Source organism: Maylandia zebra, linkage group LG11, assembly GCF_041146795.1.
Source record: "Maylandia zebra isolate NMK-2024a linkage group LG11, Mzebra_GT3a, whole genome shotgun sequence".
Taxonomy (NCBI): Eukaryota; Metazoa; Chordata; class Actinopteri; order Cichliformes; family Cichlidae; genus Maylandia; species Maylandia zebra.
Window position 1 is genome coordinate 15,563,803 of NC_135177.1, and position 16,282 is coordinate 15,580,084.

General features: G+C 40.9%; 1 protein-coding gene across 6 annotated transcripts in view; it reads right to left on the bottom strand.

Moving 5' to 3' along the window:
• Window positions 1-16,282, bottom strand: part of plecb (plectin b) — a 131,621-nt gene that overhangs the window by 60,519 nt on the left and 54,820 nt on the right. The gene's annotated exons all lie outside the window — the stretch shown is intronic.

A 16,282-nucleotide genomic window follows, 5' to 3' on the forward strand; every position in this document is an offset into this window, starting at 1 on the left:
CACACTAGGACTGAGTGGCACACACCCTCTGGCGTGTGATGCACACCGGTCCAATGAATGGGCTGTTCTGTTCAGCGAGTAGATATCAGAAAGGAAGATGACTAGCTGGCATCCATCCGATCCTGCCCATGCAAGTTATTAAGTACAAGGTGTCTTTAGCTTTACACATTTCACGATCAGGTTTCAGTGAAGAGCTTTTACTATTCATGCAGGGCATGGTGCTCACATCTCATATGACACAGTCTTAGAATATATCATGAAGGCTGGTGACATTTCAAGAGAAACTACATAAATCACAATAATGTACTCTGGCTGGACTTTGCAAGGATATGAAAGGAGATGACTAAACTCTTACTAATTATCTAATATGACCCATGCCTATATAATAATAGCAAAACTAACGTTAAGTTTAATTCTATTCTTATCTTATGTATTCTTATCTGTGTTTGTTTTGGGGGTCTCCAAGCCGACAAGAAAAGAAGGCTAGACGGGCCAATCGGTGTTTCCTTTGCAGCTCATTAAAGTGATGCAACAGGCTGTAAAGCAGCCTAAAGTTGCACTGCTACTTCAGACAGTTAATATTAGAGCTGGGAAAGAAGAATCTATCTTGCACAACTATATAAAGAACTATGCATTATAGCTAACCTTTTCACCACTCCCAGAAACATGATATCAGTTTTCTATCCAGAGATCACTTCTCTCCCCTGTACATCTGTCTCCTGTTCATCTCCTAGTGTCAGAGAGAGTGACTTGCGACCAGCGTTCAGCGAAAGCCGAACTGGAAGGAGACCTTACAATTGTCGCTTACAGCACAGTAGCATGCGTTCATTTGTCTGCGCTGCAGACAGTGATATACTCATGAAATTATAGTGGTGGTGAATGGGCAGAGATGAAATGACGCATTCCCCCCGGTGTTTGAAACCACACACACTATTACACATACAAACACAGACAGAAAACTGTTTTAATTTTTTTTACCATGGCAACAGTCAAATGAAGTAAGCCAGTTCTGAGTAAGCCACATATCCGCTTTCAGAGCTGCAGTGGAGAAGCTGGCCATAAATCTGTTGGCTAGGCAGCTGGACCACTGTGTCAACTTATTAGACTGCTATTTGCAAGGACGTCATTATCTCATCATTATCAAAACAAGTTATTATCAGGTTATCAACCTTTCATCAGTAATCATGAAAGCAAAAACATGTCATGGCAAAATAATAGTTTCTTTTTAAAGACTATATACAAATGTAAAATACTGACATATTAAAATAAGGGAGACACCCCCCTCATAACTATTGCTGGACCTCTTGTAAACCCAACTAACGCCTTTACTAATCTACTATCTAATAACAATTCCTTTCACGCAGGATTTGTGCAGTTGTCTGTTTTGACATCTCTCTCAGACTGGGTGAAGCCTTAAGCCATGTACTCCACCTACAGTATATACCCTGTTATCTTATGGTTTTAACTTTAGAGATGTATGTACAGTCAGTGATTCAAAAAGCAGGGAGGAGCATTCATTCGGAGAACATAGAGACTTTTTCGGTTTATGGAACAAGGAAGACATTCCTCTGACTTGCGAAACAAACGTCTGCCTGACAGGGAAGTGTATGTGCATGAAAGAATCCTAAGATATCAGTGCGAGTGAGCATTTAAACCACATTAGGCTGCAGTCTAAGGCCGTGTTTGCTTCACCAAGGCAATGCCAAACCATTTTGCATGTATTCAAAAGTCTAGCAAAAAAAACACAGGCGCTAATATACAATGGAAATGAAGAACACCAAAAAGGACCCAAGTAGTTGAGCAGATGAAATCCTACATCAAGGAGGAATCTGCTTTCTAAACTTACAGCAACTACTTCCTTACATATCTTACTTATTTAAAAAAGATATCTCAGTTGTTGTTGGGTTGTTTTTAATTAGGGATTAAATGCAAATCACAGTTTTTATATCATTTGTAGCCACTACGATTTAAATTGCAAGCCCTAAAACAATCTCACTGGGGGAAATTGGCATCAGTGTGTAGGGGTGCCTTGCCCTCTGTGTTGCATATCACTGTGATTTCATGCACTGTTTATGCACAAAGTGTTCAGTGAACTTCAAGCCTCTGACAGTGACCCTTATCCTGGCTCAAGGCCCGACCTCTTCGGCCATCCAAATATTCGATTGTCACACTTCAAAAGAAACAGTGTATCACCAGGATTTGCTGCTGCTGCTTTTCAAAGGGAGTTGCTGGTTGCAAAAGCTATTTACAGGCTTGATGTGGCATTGTCAATTTTTCTAATAAGAAGCAGACTACCAGAAGGGAATGTCATGGCAATACAGAACTAATCTTATTCAGGCTATAAAAAGAACAAGAGCAGACCAACTACAGAATGAATGCCAATGTGATTGACTGAAATGGAGAAATAGGACTTTGGGGAAGAGTTCCCGAAGAGTTTCCTGGTTAGGAGTCTGCTCCTCCTGCTATGTTTCAGGCCTCCACCAGTCCCAAAATAGACTTGTCAGCACCAGCTGATGGTGGCTGGCTCATGGCCCAATGTAAAGGGCTTCACAGGTGCCCTCCACCCTCATATCAGATCCAAGCCACTCAAGGGAAAGCAAAGGTCAGCAAGGCCTTTCTTATCCACCAATGTAAGAACGCTCATTACAATAAGTTAAAAAAACTAAAAACACCTTCTAAACTGCAGCAGGAAAGATAACTCGTTAAATTGACTGATCCTCCAAATAAAAAACACACATACTGTTTCATATGAAATGTTATATTTGAAACTGAGCAGAGACAACTATCACGTTATTATGATTCAGGGTAAAGTCCACAACCGGCTGTAAAACAAAAAGTCCAAAATACTGTAAGCTGGTAATGAAAGCACACTGAAGCATTTGAGCTGACTGCGTTGCCAGATGAAAACATAAAAAGTTACAAAAGCACAAATCAAAATGTGGCCCTAAGTCTACCCTAAGTTATGACTTGTGTCTCTGTAGTTGTGGCAAATTGTTTTGTGATGCACGAGAGCTCATTTTTATCCAGATGATAAGCCCGTTTTTATTTGAGGAGCTTGACTCTTAGCTGTGTGTGGTTAGGCAAGTGACTCCATAGTCTGAGACAGCTGTGGCCCCTGACATAACTGGTGCATGTTAGAGCCCAAACACCCGACCTAGGAATCTGCTAAAGTTAGAGGTTGTTGTGAACAACTTTATATGGAGGTTTCCGACTGCCGCCAGTGTATTTATAGGCCTTCTAAGTAATTAGAGTAATTCAATTAATGAACTTGGTCATAGCTGAATTATTTTGCCCTATCTTTTTGAGCTACCTCCACAAATACATAGAAGGATGCTGGCCAAGTGGTTTCCGTCACAGTCAAGTTTGATTCTTTAGTTTATGACCAACAACATAACCTGCGGACATAATCTGTATTTAGCTCTAACTGTTAAACGTTAGCTTGCTCACATGCTAAAATAAGATGACAAACGTTCAGCACATACCTGCGAAAATTCACTGTGCCAGAATCGTCACTGGGAGAATGTATTCATGCAGAATGCTACATTTGGATCTGTATACGTCAGATAGAAACATCTGGAACTGAAAACTGAAGTTAATGTGGACTCGCTGGCTCAAAGAGTGAGTTAATCTCCAATAACACTCCTGTTAAAACTCACATTTTTGTAATACTCCTTTTTATAACAATTGTATGATGGTTAATTTAAAAAACAAAACAAAAAAACCCCCAATAATAATAGTAAATAAACGTTTTAAACTTATCCCAAAAGGTTGATTCAGTTCATCTGGACGTAGCGTTTTTCAGATAACTGTGCTCCAGTTTGGGGGAAAACTTCTAGGATTTTGTCGAACTACTCAGCAATGAGTGGCCAATTTTTATGTATTCATATATTCACTCATAATATATGACTTCTATGCCCAAAAATAAAGCTATAAATAAATTATGTAGCCAATCTATACATAAATTTGTCTTTACTATTGTGAGAACCTGGCATAAGAAGCCTTAATCGTATCACTAATATAACCCATCACTAATATAACCCTCGCAACAACCTTGACTGATTTCTGGATGGGTCAGCCTGAACAAAAATTAGTGCTTAAACAGGCAGACAAACAAGCTTTTGAAATGCAAGAAGACAGAGGCTGAAAGGATTAACCCCTGGAGGTGACGGCGGGTGGCTGAAAACTTTGAGCGCATGAGACTAAGGACTTGAAGAGAACTGTGCCTCTTGTGCAAAGCCAGATATAGTTGGAGGGGTGGCTAAGAGAAAAACCCCAAACTCTTTATATTGTAAACAGAACAAGCAAACACAAAGCCACAAAAGTCAGTAAACCGCAGAACTGCTCCATACAAAGAAGCACTTTGTGTTAGGGTTTGCTGAGCATGGAAGGAGAGGGGTGTCTTTGGCATTGCCTACTCTGCTGCAAAAATAAATAATCAACTGTTATGGGATAAGCTGAACTAAAAAAGGGGGGAAATCAAAGTGGAGGAGGAAAAATGTTTGCTTTGTTGCACTGAGAACAATAGACAAAGTTCTGAAATAAATCAAGGCACTATGGGACCTGCTGCTTGTTGCTCTGCCAATCCAAACTTTTGTTGACTTATAAATATCTCTAGTGTTCAGTAAGCCTTGTTAAAAGCAACCGTGTAGTAAGACAACCTTTTTTTTAAATTATGGCATGAGTAACTAATAGAAAGAACTAGAAAAAGAAATTCTTGAGAAAAGCTTGACCAATAAAACCTGCAGAGACGTCACAAGTTAAAAAAACAACAGACTACTGTGAGAGCGTAGTAAGGAAAGCCAAGTTTTGGCTTCTGTCTTGCCAACATACACGTAAATGCACATGGAAAAATCTATAAAGTGATGAGTGTCTGAGGTAAGAAAAATGACAGGCATTGCTTGGGTCTTAGGTTCCACCAGTCTCGGATCACACTGACTTTTCCTTTTCCAGAGTGGAAAGAAATTAAGTCACAGATTGTGTCTCCTGTCGCCCGCCTCACCAGCCAAAAAAGAGCAGGAGCACCCAAAAAAGTTTTGCCAAGTCCCGTTCATCCCCGCTTACTCTCACTCTAACAAGCTTTTTGTCACGTCTTAGTGGAGGGTTCCTAATTTGCCCAACCTTACAATGTCCCTGGCAGCCTCTCAAATTTGGACAGCAGCCCGCCAATGACGGGGTAAGAGAGTCGACTGAAAGCAAAAAAAAAAAAGCAGCAATCTGGCAGACAGTCCCTACGACTGATGAAGAGGACACATTCGTTTCAATCGGCAACAATAAAATTTGCACTAAAAGTAGAGCATGTTTTGTGACTGTCTGATGTAAAAAAAATGTAATAGACATCAGTCTTTTGTGTTAAATTCTGCAAACAGCCAGCAATTACAAAAAAATCTTTGTGCTGTAAATAAGTTCCAGCCGTGAGATCTGGACAGAAAATTTGAACCAGCTCTCAGCTCTCTTGTTCTCTCTCTTGTGAGAGGCGTATGCCAGCTCAGCTAAACAGCAGCCAGGGATCCAACTCAGCACGGAGAGGATGTATTACGCCATTTAGGAGCTAGAAAGGTTTAAATATTGCTGCACAAACCGGGTGAGAACTTTCAATTTATCTGTTCTGATTCGAAGATCTGACAAAAGATGTCTAGCTTACTTAGCCACACCTCTTTATGACATAAGCCTAATGCTAACCAGTGCACAGAATCATTAACTTGCTGCCTCTGTTCTCAGCTTCAAGCACTTATTATAAACGCTTACCTTTTTTTGGGCTCAGCCAGAACCGATCTCCAAGAGGATCTCCTATCTCCATGCTGCTTTGATCTGATCTATCATACAGAGAGGCCTCAGAGGCTCCAACAAAACACCTTCCTGCTTTTGCCACACACTCAAATCCACACTGCTACTCCCTTCTTTTCACATAGAGACCCACTGCCCGGCCAGCAGATCAACATGGCATACAATATGGGGCTAAGAAAGAGAATGAATGGGAGTGGAGGGCTACTTTCAGGGCAGGGAGGGTGTTTGTGAGGGAAAAAAAGGGAACAAGGAAATCTTTTCATCTGTCCCATAAATGCAGAGTAACATCTACACTATAAATCTGAGGGTCTTGCCAAACTGGACACATCCTCTCTGCTGCCCCGGATACCCTGCAACACGTCCCATACATCTGTAGGCGCCCACGCTTTATTCCATTATCAGCCAGCTGAGGGATGAACAGTGGATACCTTGTTCGAGAAACCAAGCAAATTACAGCCCCAGACATTAAGATGAAGGGTACACAGGAGGGTGAAAAAGGATAGACAAGAGAACTATGCAGAGACAGAATACAAAGAACTATAAGTCAGTCTGTAAAAGGCACACCAAGGCACCCGAAATACACCCAACAACAACTCTTACTTCACCTCTTGTATATTTTGGTTGACATCAAGCAATTAAGCCTTTTGTTAACTGTTAAAAAGAAGCATGTTAATCTTAAAACTGCATTCAGATACGGGCAATCCAAAGGAGAAATGCTATCAAACAGCCAACTGCTGTACATATTTCAAGAGACTAGAGATAATATGTTTACGATTTTATTGTTTCTGGCATGTTTCCAATGGGCCTAAAGGCCACCACAAAAGTATGAAGCTGCTGAACTGAAAGAGAATACACAAGGTTTCAGTAAAGGAGTACGTTCACACAATGATGCATTAAACAACACATTTGTCTTATTACAATACAACACTATTTAATTTTTTTTTTAATATAGGAAGAATTTGTGACAATTGTATGTGACTCCATTTGCCCCGTTTATGATGACTGTAAGTTTTCTCATAACTCATCCTCTAAGAAGACTTACAGTTTGCATAAACCAAGATGTCTGCTGATCCAAGTCACAGAACAGGAGCTCTGACATAACATGGCTTGCTGTTTGATTAAAATCGTACTGAAACAATCCAACCATAGGCTCCAGTTTTAGAGACAGCAATTCTAGTTTAATTTGTAGGTCACTCAGCGCTAATTAGCAGGTATCTGTGTTTATTTAACGATACTAACCAAGCTAGCTAACATTAGCTAGCTTGATGCTTTATTTGCTAACTAGCTTCAAACTTTAACAAGTTTTAAAACTGCATTTTCATAAGTAACAAGACATTAAAAGTGGCTTAAAAGAACGTATGTATAAGAATTGTTCATCTCTGACTCTCTTCCGCAGTATGTCTCCCGTCTTACCCCAACTGGTCGTGGCAGAGGGCTGTAGCACTTGGTCATAGGGGGATTGTTGGGGTTTTCTCTGTATTATCGTAGGGTCCTTACCTTACAATATAAAGTGCCTTGATGCAACTGTTGTGATTTGGTGCTATGTAAACAAAACTGAATTGAACTGAATGTGAGTATTGTATGAACAGAAGTAAATAACATACATTTAAATACATGTAGTCCTGGATGGTAGCGGCATTTTCATGCTAAATTTTCCAAATACTACTGTTTCAGTGAATGTGCGAAAAGTAGGCTTTAAATTTATTGACTTAATAATATTGGCTAGCTGTATATACTTTTTAGCTCTGATAATAAAAAATCATCAGACAATAAAAGAAAGAAAATAAGAAAAAATAAAAAGATAAAAAATAATAATCTAAGGATAAACCAGGCAAACATGACAGCACACACACTCGAGAAAACAAAAAAATCTGTAATACTAAAAAATAGAAATGTCCAAAATTACATATCTGAAGAGCATTGTGGGTAATGCTAGCTAGTCAGGTAGCATAACAAGGTGTTAAAAGCTGGAAGGGGCTCCTTGGCGTTATTAATAAACAGCAAAGACAGACATAAGATGAAGAAACGAGAGCAGAGATGCACTAAAATAAGAGAGAAACTTTCTGTGCTACTAAGAGACACATTTTGTTTTCAATTCTGCTTGTGTTGTGCTCCCAGTTCTTCCTGAATGTGAGCTGAACCTATGCCAAATACTTTTTTACTGCCCTGTCCTTATCTTCAACGTCATGCTTTCTGATTCTGATTACTTTCTTTATTTTATGACAACATTTAAATGCCCGCTCATTCAAAAAAACTACCACTAATTACATAAAAAACGATATGCTGACGATGATTTGTGGTCATGACATCCATCAGTAAGTACCCAATAGTTTGAAACTGCATTTGAATAAAGGCTGGCCCTTCACAAAATGGAGCTCCAAACTGGTGAGTGAGGGTATAAAATGGCTGTAGGGAGTGCCAGGACTGGCAGCGCCAGCCAGCAGGGGCAAGTCCATTTGTGCCATCAGAGGCACAGACAGCCACTGTACTGTAACTCATTCATGATATGAAAAACAACCAAACAACAGAAGGTGTATCTGAGAAAATCTGTAAGACATTCCAAACAATGTGTAACATTTTTATCAAAGAGAGACAGAGAGAGAAAAAAAAGATGAATATCTGCTTCATGAGTCAGCAACTGCTAACCACATATAGGAGTGGCCATGCAGGCTTTGGTTGCTGCAGCAACACAGCCCACAGGTTAGGCAAACACCATGTGCTGTCCACGGCTGAGGTCCCAGGGAACATGGACTTGCTGCTGCTGCTGCCACGGGCAACCAACTATCAAACAGCAAAACCTGTCACAGGATCTCGACTCTGGCCTTCCTGACTCTGTCACAGTGTGCAGATTTGCATTGTAACCTGAAGAGCCTCGGCTTTATTTTTAGTCAGGCATCCTGACCCACAGAATAAAACAGACAAACACAATACAGGTGACTCCTCATGCACACCCATATATATGAGCCCTCACACACACACACACACACACACACACACACACACACACACACACACACACACACACACACACACACACACACACACACACACACACACGCCACACCACCACCATCCGGGCAGAATGAATCAGTCGCATTCTTTCGTCCCTGGGCAGAGAGAGACACTAAAATGACTGCATGAGTCTTTCTTTCACAAAAGAAAGACGTGCAGTAAATTTAGTGTGTGTGCAAAGAAAAGGCCCATTCTGCCACAGCTTTAGAGTCCAGTTACAGACACAGTGGTGACTCATTACCACTATTATCTCCGTGACTTTCATAAACTAGATTTCAGTGTGCCAAAGTACCCACAAGAGGGCTCTTTATTAATGTAGGAAAGAATTGCAGCAGAGGTAGCGCTAAGGGTCAGTGTGGAGTTTTAGATTCAGGCTGTTGTTCTTCCTGACATATATTACTACTGAGAGTCTGAACTCTTTTTTTCAGGTTATCGGAGGGAACGGGAAGCGATATATAATACTTTTCTTCCTGAAATCCTGCCATTCCAAGACAGAGCACTGCCCCAGCAACATAACAGACATGAAGTCAATCAATGAAAATGAAATGAAAGAAAACATAGCAGGTGATGGACATTTTAGTGCTCGTTCAAGTGTTTTTCTTGTTTTTCTTTTTTCCCAAGAATTGCATAATCTTAGGAATGCTCTGGTTGTCTGGTATTATGGCAGTAGAGTATAATTACCCAGAGTAATAAACTATCCAACATGTCCTCACATGCAACAATGCAAGGACAAGAAGTAACTCAAATCCAGACACTATAATGCCACAATAAAAACTTGCAAGGAATGAAAGCCAACTCTGTGCCTGCAACAAGGCAACGGTATTAAAAAAGAAATTATTTCGTGTGCAGGTTTGGCGCCTCACTTTATGGGTGTGGTAATACATGCGAATTAATGACTTTATATTGTTCTCTTATGCCCATGGTTCTTGTTTTGTTTCACACAGCATTCCCAATAAGAATGGCTAGGCACAAAACCACAGGAGAAATAATACACCACACCCAGCGCTGCACAGCTGCAGGATTAATAAAATATCAGCTGACACACAAGTTCAAAGTACAATAGGCTGGAAACTACAGATGCACTGCTAGTGAAAATCTAGGGTCATATTTGATTGGTTACCAGTGCTGATACCAATTTTAGTAATCAGCCAGAATTCCTCTATACGTGCTTTTCATGAGCCAAGTCACTCCACCCCAAAATTCACATGTCTTCACTCCTGCAGGAGATGGCTTTTTCTTTTTTTTGCTTGCTTGTTTTCCATCTGCAGGCTTGGAGTGGTTGGAGTGGTTCTGCATCCTGTTTTCCATTGTGACATCTAAAACTAAACCTCCTGCCTTTAAAGACAGAACAGGAGTCCAAACAATAGGCAAGCTTCCCGTCCCCAAATTATAATAAAACCCAGATGAGTAGGCGCTATTCTAGCTGTGCACTCGTTAACCAGCATTGGTGCATTTCTGCGTGAAAGAACTGTGATTTAGAAACGATTACAAAGAAGCAATTACAGGTAACCATTAAAAAAACAAAACAAAGTATCCTGATAGTTTGTCCTTGAGGGTGTATGTCCCACATTGAAATCAAACAGCAGAGTAACTACAGCCAACAGCCTATCAGGTTACTCCCCTGACAACTGTAAGAGCTGCTTAACATTTATGCAGCCAATCTCGCGATGCAGGCTTTGCAACAGAACCGCACTATGAGCTTTTAAAAGGTTTGCTGTGGTTTAATCAATCAATCAATGCACTTTTAGAAACATGTGGGACCACTTGTGCAAGTTGAACACAAATAGCAATGCGCTGCACTTAAAGTGTGATCTTGTAGTGAAGGTGAAGCCTTTTGTAAACGTTGCTTTGCTGAACTAAAGGTGCTGCAGGGTAATTAGACGTACTAGACTATCAAATGAACTGAACTGGAGAAAGAGAGAAATACAAACCAGTTGGATCACCTTTAACAATCATGCAACCGGCTTTGTCAGGATCTTAGGACCTTTATGCGAGGTGTGGCAACAGTAATAACTCCCCCTCGGGTAAAGAAATGTGAACCGCCGTGCACTGGAGGCCACTGAAAAGTTACAGGAGGGCCATATCTCTACTAATACAATGAGATCCCTTACCAAACATCACCAGAAAGAAGTGTGGAAGCACAAGTTTGCTATTGTCTCAACACTCGCTGAGCACACACACAAGCACAGACACACGTTTTTGGCATTTTTGCTTTGTGAGTAACGTCGGGAGTAACTGAACAAGCATTGTTTGCCCCCACCCATGCCTCCAATCGCACATCCACACATTCACTTCATCAAGATCAGAAGGTTGAGATTTTATCAAGCACTCTGCGGCACAGCGGTTCCAAAATTTCCTTAAAAGATCGTGTGAAACAGGCGGTGGGCTTTCAATACACCTCACATACAGCTCATCCTTTCCATGGAACACTTTGAGCTAAAAAGAATGAAGCAATGTGATGAGGTGGCCTTCTCGTGAACAGGTCACACCCAGGTGTTACAACCCCTGCATGCATTTCTCATACCTTGTGCTAAACATTGCAAATATACTTTAGAGGAAATGACCCCACCCTTGTGATTCATAGAGTGATGATTCAAGATTCAAGATAAAATATTATCTGTCATAAAATAAGAGTAAAAGTTTATTACACCACTAAACTAGTAATATAAGCACAAGTGTGTATCCAGCTGCGCTCCAACTCTGTACTAAGTCAACAAAACATGAAGCTTTTATTCATGTGTCAGCAGAAAATAGTTCTTACAATATCAAGCTGCACGCATTTCCTGTGTTTTATTCCACTCTAACACTACAACTGGATTGATGCAATCAGAGTACTTATTGGTTCATAGCTCCAGGTGTTCTGGACCATCATCAGTCAGCACGACAGAAGACAGAAGAGAAGATGGGACTCACCTGAAAAACAAAGAGAAACAAAAAGCAATGTTAATTGTGTAAGGCACATGCTATAGGATAGAAAAGTCGAGTTTATTTGAACTCCCTAATAAACGCACAAGGCAAACTTTAAACAGGACAGTTAAAAAGACAATGGAGAAGAACTGGTTTGTCATGTGGACTGCATTAGCAGCGCATGCCAAAAGTAAATGTGCGCTCTGACACTTGCAAAGACTTCAAACTAACCGGTCCCACATGCAGGAACATTCTGTTTCAAGAGTCGGCCTGACAAAGAGCTGAATTATATCCTCATGCTTCAACTGTTATGCAAGCGAGTTCCTTCTTTCTTTTTTGCACAAAAGAAAGGGAACATCTTGAGCCCATCCATTCCGATTCAGAGAATTCATAAAAAAGCATTCACTGGGAATGAGCGGCTAATTCAAGTTTACTGGGCAATAGCACCATCTACTGGAGAGAGAGAGGACAAAGGCACATGTTATTAGGACTCATCCAAACTGGTTTTAGGGTTCCTATAATGATTGTAATCTGCACATCCAAAGCACCTGTACACCATTCAACGTATGAAACACGATACAGACTGCATTACAGTCAAACCATCTCCACATGTTTTTGCAATAATAAGAGTAATAATACCATGCAAATTATTATTATTTTTCTACCTTTTATACTGAACTTTTATTTTTTAGTATTTTCTACACTTAAATAAATATTCAGAGAACTTTTCTGCCTTTGTATTCATCAAAGTTATAAAGTGAAGTTTAAAATTTCACAGTAAATACAGGCCAACGCTCTTGGCTTGAAAGTGTTCCAGCCTTTAGGGACAGGACAGATCAAAGGCTCGAGCTCCACAGTTGTCCTTTATTCTGATGTCACGCCACTCTGCCCCCACCCAATCTTTACCACCCACATCGCCCTGCTACTGAGTAGGACATTCTCCTCAGCAGCACCACTACAGTTTCCAGTCTATAACAGTAACGCACAAGTACCGACTACCAACTTGCCACCCTGCTAGTGTTTCTCATGGGGAACCACAAGGTCGTTAAATCGTCACCCTTTGACACAGATGAACCGAGAACTAACCTGCTCTAAAATTGGACCTGTCTAACTTATGGTATGGCTTCTAGCAGCTGAACGTAACTGTTTATGGCGAATATTTGCAGTAAATGCTTGACATGATGTGAAAAATGACTGTGTTAATGGTGAGGGCAGTAAAGTTTTAATGGCAAATTTTAAGATTTTATGGATTCACGTTTTGTACTTGGTTTATGGCTTTATCTTCAGGAACTACATTCCAAGAAACAAGACGTTACTGAGACATGCAATCAAGAGGAGATGAAAATTAAAAAAGGTTTTGTCATTTGATATACTTTTTTGTGAAAATAGACATTTTCCAGTTAATAAAAAACTTTTAACTTCAGAATTATCGTCTCTTTTAATTTCTTAATCCATAAATTAGAAAACAGTAAACTGCACCCATCAAAGATTCTAACAGAAATATTACTAAGTTGATCATTTATCTGTTAAAAACACAAAGGTTTGCTGTAACACCGATGGTGTGAGCGAACCACTATTTTGTTGATGTGCATGATACAAGTTTTTCGATGATTTTTTATAGCAGGAAATCCATTTACAGGAAGTCACAAAACCAAAAGTGAAGGAAACTAAATTCAAAGACAACAGAACAACAGGATATGAGAGGAAGCATCCTGCAAGAGCAGGCAGACTTTCCTCTGGAGCAACCTCTGGTCACATTTCCTGCATGGACAGTCTGCTGACAAGAAACTGCACAGAAATATTTCAGGAAAAATATTGTAGGTCTCTTTGGTGCCTCCTTGGTGAGGCGTTTCAGGAATGTCCTGCTTGGAAGAAGCCTGGGGTACAGACCCAGGACAGCCTAGTGAAATTATGTCTCTCAGATGGCTTGGGAATGCCTCGCTGTCCACTTAGAAGAGCTGGAGGATGATACCACCACAGTAAATTGTAATTTAAACACTCAAGATGTGGCTGAAGTCCAGACTTGTGGCTTTAATTCACTGTGTTTTCCAAAATATTGCATTAGCTGCTGCCTGGTGAACCCTTTTATTGTACAAACAAATTAACAGATTAAAGCAGATAATTTATTATCATCCCAGACCTTACTTTATGTTCTCAAGGACACTTCAACAGGTAAAGTAAGGGCAGTAGGTCAAAGTTTAGAGATTCTCATTCTTTCATGCTACGTCACTGAGTGTATAATAAGTGTTACTGTAAATACAGTGAAGGCTACAAGCTGGTTCAAATGGTAATCATGCCTAACATCATGTGTCAAACACACCGCCTATTTGAGCTGCAAACTTTCCCATCTCTGCCTAAGACATGTCAGTGCAACCCAGGACTGCAGGCCTATGTTTCCAAGCCTCCCATGCTCCATCTGTAAGCTCCAGGGAGATATTTACTCATCACTCCCCATTTTCTACAAGTGACGTATTTGAAGTGAGTGATGAGTTTGGTGCCTAGACTCCAAGTTCTAACTATATTTTATTGCTGTAATACATCATTTTAAGCATAAGCTGTCTGACTAGACTGCTATTATGCGCTAATAAAAACTGAACACCCCTGCAGGTCGGCTCGACGAGTGCTGGACCAACGTAGCAGGGCGGAACTTTCTACATCACCGCCCTAGGCTCGGTTTTACCCTTATCCAGATACTACTGTATCATAAAGGCCAAAATAACTCTTTTCAAAGAGACAGAGAGTCTAAAATCATGTGTTTGTTACTAAGCAAGCTTCATCTGCTAACAAATACAGCGAGAAACTGGTTTCCAGAAAAAGATTGCATGTGTTGCATACTGCAGCTGGACAGTTTGTCACAAGGTCTTCCTCATTACTTCAGGTTAAAGAAAGCCTAATGATCTGATCAACGACAGAAGCATCGATGACATCATCCAACTTTAGGGAAATTCCACAAGAAGCTTTCACTGACTAAATAAATCTAACTATGTTACTAAAACAACCCACAAAGACACTGACTGAAACTTTAAGCCTATTTAATAATACTCCATTGCACACCAGCTGATAGTGGCTACTACCAACCCCTGCCCAAAAACAACACACCAACACACATTTCCATCAGTGAAAACAACCTAAGAAACCTGCCCTGGGCTTTTACAAATCTCCAGTGCAAAACTGCTCACCGCCACACAGGCAAACCTTCTTCTGCCAAACACTCAGAAGCACCAACATAGTGCACCACTTCTTCACACTCTGTGGGAGGTCTTTGAATCATGCTGTAGCCTGATGGAGGCTCAGTGGGAACGTTTTTAGCCTGTAATCCCTGAGACTATGACAGTAAAAAGGCCTTTGAGTGCAAGAAAAATCCCTCCTTTGTGGGTTCTCGACTGAGAGTCAGCAGCACGGCAGCATCGCACTCAGCACACTGCACACACGGAGGGTAAAATACTGCTCGGGCTGCTGAAACAGGGACGTAAAGTAGCATATTAGGGAGCTGCTAGCAAGGACAAGGCAGTAAATCTCCACAGGAGCACACGGCCACAGTCAGCATCCATTTATTACACTCTAAAAGCTTAATACATCTTCAGCACTCTGTTACAAGATCAGAGGTTAGCAAGTGTTAGTGCATCACTTACTGTACAACAGGTAAAGTCCAGTGACATGAGTAACTCACTAAATTCAGCTCTAGCATTTCAGCAGGTAACTGCACTGGCTACAATGCACCCATGTAAGAAACAGCATGCTATAAACCATTGAAAATGAATTGAGGATAGCATTGGTTCTGGCAGGCCAAGGAGCCAAGCTCCGTTAGCAATCGTGTCAGATCAGTTGATCTCAACACCTCATTCAACCAGGTGTGCTCAGCTGATCCCAACCTGTTCATCCTATTGGCACACCTCATATGGGCTATGCTATTACAACTCAGCTTGCACAGAGTTTCTGCAGCCTTTTCAGACCACTTTGCAACCCACCACCACCCTAACTGCTCCAATTCAGGCTTTCAAAGGCATTTCTGACTGAATCAGTGGCATACTTGTTGCCTTGTCTGTTCTATGAGTAATTCTTGTCGCACCTTAGCTTTTTGCACATGAAAGTCCCACAACACAGCCAATACTGGCAAATATGGAGATGGAAGATTGATTAACAGTCTTGATTACTATATATTTTTGTTTTTGCACTCTTTGATCCATACATTCTCACATGTTTGCAGACAGACACCTGTTACACATTTTCTACTGTTGTAGTTTTGCCCATGTGCAGTCCCACCCACTGAAATCCTCTTTTTGCCAGCCCTGCACCTGTATCACGTTACCTCTTAGCTTTGTTGCCTGTCTCCTTTCTCTCCTTTCAGCTGCATGTTTGTTCACTGCGTTTGCATACCTTTACTCGAGTAGAAGGACTCCATGATTCAGACGCGTTCAAGAAGAACTTTGGAACCTCACGGCTTACTAACGGCGGCTTTTCCCTACAGCTATCTTCTTCTCTCCTTTCCGCTTTCACTCCAGATTTTTGACTTTCTCTTGCAGCCTATGTTCTCTGTCAAACACGTCACGCTGCGTAGATCAACAGAAGTCCCCCCCGC